Here is a 6,049-nt window from a genome sequence, read left to right on the forward strand (position 1 = left end):
AAGAACACCAACAAACAAAAACTCTCTACAATACTCCCTTTGATCCTTTTGCGTTGTGGTATAACATAATCAAAACTAAGATCCATTTCTTTCGGAGACAAACAATCAAGACCCACTATGAATTGAAAGTTTTCTCTATAGCAATTACTGTGATTGAAACTCGTGATAAATGACAATACAAAATAATATTTGGGTTCAGGAGAATTTGTGGTGATGATATCTTGAGAAGAAGAGAGTAGATTAACTATTGTTGAAATGAAATTGTAAGGTGAAATTCTTGAATCAAAAAGGAGGAGACATAATTGAGTGATAAACATGGGAGGGGAGAATTAAGAGATAGTGGTTGATTTGGAGTGAAAGAGTTATTTAAGCAAATAATTAATCAATAATAGTTTTAAGGGATGTGGGTATCTGATAGTATTTTCAAATAATATATTAATATATGGTATACAATACTAAAAGGGGTAATATATGTAATTGTTTAAAAGTAAAGATAATATTAGTATATATAGTATTGATGTATGTCTAATAAGGTAGTTTGTCCTATTATTTATTGATGTCAAATTTATATATTGACTTGTAAATCATATAAGACAAAGAAGTCAACGACATCATAAAAGATGATAAATGAAAAAAAAAAAAAAAAAAAACTATGTTAGTTCAAATTTTTTAAGCTCAATTAAAATTATAAGTTTTAATATAACTCAAATTTATTCCCGTTTAAGAAAGAGTTCTCTTTATTTGTCAAAGTAACATGTAAAATAAGATCACATTTACTATGTGCATATAAGGAAAAATAAAGTTTAAAAAATTGTATATTGTGCTTTTATACACTAATTAGTATACATTTTTTACTTTATATCAAAATGAATTTTTTTTCCCGATCATTTCTCTTTTCCTATTAGTGAATTCAAAGTAAACATATGAAGTGTTGATACAAATAAACAGTTATGTACATATTTTCTTTAATCAATGGTGAAAATATTTCTTTTATTAATCATATTATACTTAAATCAACATATACATTCAATCAACAACGCTATAAATAGTTAATAAATTTTGATACTTGTTGTTTGAGTTTCAAAATTTCAAATAAAAATTGTAATATTTGAATTAAATTTAATTTTATATTCATTAAAAGAATAATTAGTTTTAGTTGCCCAACTAATACATAAGATCGTGCTCATTTTTATTATGTGGATATTCAAATATAAATACTTGTTTACGATATGTAATACGTAGTTGACTCTCTTACAAATAACAATTATCATTCATATACATGTAAATAAATCTGAGTAGCTTGTAACATATTTATATTTACTATATATAAAGTTTTTTTAAAAAATCTTTAAAAAACTAACAAAGAAGATCAAACAATTTTAGAGTTAAACTAAATAATTCACTAATTTGTTATTTAATGTTATCAAATCGTTAGTTATTCAACACATACATACAGTAAAACCTCTATAAATTAATATAGGTGGGACCATGAAATTTTAATATTTTATAGAGATATTATTTAATCAATAAATTAATATTTATTAATATAAAGAATGATTTGAGATTTTAATGAAGGTTAATTTTGATTATATCAAAATCATTATATCTTACTAATTTATGTATCATATTTATTGATTTCACATAAAAAAACATTATATATAAAGTACAACGAATACATCAAAATCATTGTATCTTACTAATTTATGTATCATATTTTTTGAATTGTCACTATCGTGCAAACAAAAGAGCATGGATGACAAGTGTGCTTTTTGATGAATATATCGTTGGTTATGGTAGATAATTGTCCAGCTCATAATAGAAATATTGAAGGACTACAAATTAAAATGTTGAATTGTTTTTCTTGCCACCCAACATGACATCCAAAATTGAACCTTGTGATGTTGTGATAGTAAGAGCTTTCAAGTTTATCGTAGGATATTAGAAGGCTATGAAGTGAGACAAACTGATCCAGTAGATTAATGTTTTCCATGCTATCAATTTTGCAATCCTTGCTTGGACAACAAATATTTAGCAAGAGACAATAGCAAATTGTTTTCGACACTGTAAAATTTGTTTGGGGGATGTAGTCTCAGAGAATTTGAATGAATCCACTTGTGAAAACGTCATGCATGAACTTGAGGTCATGATTAATGATCTCGCTTATCATAATAAAATGGATGTCAATAACTTGATGGATTATCCGAGTGAAAGTGATACATGTTCAGAGGTCTAGAGCTTAGAAAAAATTGTGGATACCATTGGAAAAAGCAATGTTGATGATGAAGTTGAAGATGATACTATACCTTTGGAACCAGTTACGCGTAAGGAAGCACTTATCACATCTAGAACTCTTTACAATTTTATGATGCAGTTCGAAAAGACAACACTAGAGCTCTTGGATGCAATAAGAAAAGTTAGAGCTGAACTTCAACAAGATTTAATTTTATTATTTAAAAAAAAAAAAACAGAACAAAATAGAATCATATTTCAGTAAATTGTCTTAGATATATTTGTACTTTTAAAGAATTATTATTAATTTATGATATTAATGGGACCATATATTTATATAGGGGTCTTCTGAAAATATATTATCTTATTATCTTATCGAAATTGGTGATTTTTTCCATTGGCCCAAGTCGGGACCGGAGGAAAATATTGCTTTAGAGAGATTATTAATTTACCGAGTATTAATTTATAGAGGTTTTACTGTAATTTACTTTACACTAGTTATTTGCAGTTATATATTTTATTATATATATTTTTTATTTATCACATTATAAATTTGACTAATTTGTAGTGTATTTGCTATGCAACTAAAAACATTTTCTTTTAAAAAGGTGAAAAAGAAGATCGATACTTTTAAGCATTATTAAATCAAACAAATCACAAATTTTTTAGCTAATGATATCAAATTATTATTTATTCAAAGCTTAATTAATTTTTCATTAGTTATTTTCAGTTAAATATTTTATTAATCATATTAAACTTAAAATCAACTTATATTTCCACTCCTAAATCAACAAAAATGTGAGTAGTTAATGATATCACAAAAGACAATAACAAAAAGAGCAACTTTCACATGTAGCAAATACAAAATTCATATTTGTATGTTATAGCAAAGTTTGCATAATTGCGCTCCATAGCAAACATATATATGTATAATTCGCTATACATATACAAAAAAAACAGTTGTATAATTCGTTATACATATACAAAGAAGACAGTTGTATAATTCGCTATACATATACAAAAGAAAGCAGTTGTATACAAAAGATCAATTGTATAATATGTGTATGTATAAAACGAGAAAGAGATACAGGCAAAAGAAAACTGGGAAGAAAAATACTTGTATTGTATAATTATAAGTGTATAGGACGAAGATATATATATATTTGCATGTGTATATACAATTTTCTCGCGCTTTATACAAACAGAACGAGATTTGGGAGAGTGGCGAGCGAGATCTGGGAAAGGGGAGAGAGGGGAACGAAAATATATGTATATATACAATTTCCTCTCGCTTTATACAAACACAAATACATTTTATACATTTGTGTTTGTATAAAAGCGAGAGAGGCGAGCGAGACTGCCACCAAACGAGAGTGGCGAGCGAGATTCCACCAGGGAGAGTGGCGAAAATAGCAATAGTTTGTTATAGGGTACAATTAAATTAAAGTATATTTATAACATTTAATTTGAATTAATAGTTTGCTATTATATACAATTTTCCCTAACAAAAATACATGTTGTTTGGGCTTTTGAACTTCAAATAAACATTATATAAGATTTGAACAAGTTTTATTAAAAAAGTTTTATTTTTTAATTTATCGAATTATGTTCAAAGACATTACATTTACTTTGTACATATCCAAATATTAAAAAGCTCTTTAGATATGTAATGTATAATTGACTCATTTCAAATAAGACTAAATATTTAATATACTTGTAAATAAATTTGATTTCAATTGAAAACATTTATTAGTATTTGCCAAAATATATTCAAGTAAATGCCCATATTACTAAAATACAAGCTCAATTTAAGATATGTAACGTATAGTTGACTCATTTTAAAAAGAATTTTTTTTTTTAATATACATATAAATAAATTAAATTTAAAAATAATTATTTTTATTTGCCAAAAAATATTCAAGGACATGACCACATTTACTATGTGCATATCAAAATATAAAAAAAAATCTTTAAATATGTTATGTATAATTGACTCATTTCAAATAAGAACAAAGTCAACAAACATTTAATATACATGTAAATAAATTTGATTTCAATCGAAAACACTTAATATTATTTGCCAAAATATGTTCAAGAATATGACCACATTTCTATGCGCAAATCCAAATCCAAAACCCATTTAAGATATGTAACGTATACTTGACTCATTTTTTTCCAAACAAACATTTAATATACAAGTAAATAAATCATATTCAAGTCAAAACACAATTATTATTATTTGCCAAAATAATATTCAAGGACATGACCATATTTATTATGTGCATATCCAAATATAACTAATTTATCAAGAACAATCAATTTTTCTTGTTTAGTTGATGCTTTAAAGTACATTTACTACCTTATGGTGGTCTTGTTATATTTAATACCAACAGAAAATTTCATTAATATCTAATTACTACTACTAATACAGTATATACATTGTTTAAGACTAATGAGATTGATAATTATTTTACTTATGTTAATGAATGATGATTTATGCATGATATAAATAAATTATTACAGTGAAAACTATAAATGTAATAGTATAAACATCTTTAATTAGGATATTAACAATTGCAAGAACTTTTACTTGAAAATTTAAAAAATATTTTTTATTTTTTAATAATCCAATAACCCAAAATTGCAGAAACAAGAAAAATGTGCAGTCACTTTCAAACAAGTATATTTTCTATAAATAACATCATCATAGATTTACAAAAGGATCTATCTACATTGCTCCTCCAACTCCGTAATGATATGTTAGGTAACTTTCAATATATGAAAAAAGGTACTACTACAAATATCATATATAAATAAGGACATATTCTCGAAGGCGGAATACATAAACAAACTCTTAAATTTATTAATAAAATTTATTTAAATATTCAAACTTAGGATATGTCGATCGAGTACTTGAATATGTAATAAGGTGTCTGTGTTAGATACTTTCAGTTCAAATTTTTAAAAAGTTACATAATTAAATTATCTACTTAAAATATGTTATATTTTTAATTATACGTATCAATCTCAATAAATCGCAAAATCTTGGGTGTGTTTCAATTATAAAATGAACGTATGTAATTAAAGGATGTGACAACATGATAAACATTTGAAAACACTGATACAATTTTTTTCTAAAATTTGAATTGAAAGTATTCGCTTTATTATATATTTACTTGCTACATCAAAACATATATTGTATTTGAAAGTCTAATAAATTTATTGACAAACTTAAAAGGCCGTTGATATATTTCTCTAATTTTTAATTAGATTAGATTATTCCTAAAACAACAATAATAATATTTTCTCTATTTTAATTTATTCGTCTTATTTTTTATTCGACATACCTAAAGTCACAAGACTAAAATGTATTATAATATTATAAAATTTAAATATTTTTCTTAAATTTCATGTCAAGTCATGAAAAATAAAAGTTTTCATCAAATGCCTTAGAGAACACTTGATGGGAGCTATAATGAAAAAAATATAGAGAGAGAAGAAAAAGGAAGTAAGTTTAAAGTATCTGAAGAAAAATACTATAATATTATTTATTTAGAATTAAAAAATTTGTAGAGAGAGAAATGACAGAAACATATATAAACATGAGATTACAAGAATGGTTCAACAGATTCTGTTTAATCTCTCTTCTCAGTCTCCTATTCTTCTCATTCAAGAATCAAAGAGAAGTGTGATGAAAAGTGTGAAGAGAGAGAATGGGACAACCATCCAGACCTCCACGTGTCATCATCTCAGTGGCAATGTCCTTTGGCTCGCTTCCCACAAACCTACCCCACCCCCCCTAAGAAACAGACCCCCCTAA

The sequence above is a fragment of the Solanum tuberosum genome, unplaced genomic scaffold (genome assembly GCF_000226075.1).
Source record: "Solanum tuberosum cultivar DM 1-3 516 R44 unplaced genomic scaffold, SolTub_3.0 scf00527, whole genome shotgun sequence".
In the NCBI taxonomy this organism is placed as follows: Eukaryota; Viridiplantae; Streptophyta; class Magnoliopsida; order Solanales; family Solanaceae; genus Solanum; species Solanum tuberosum.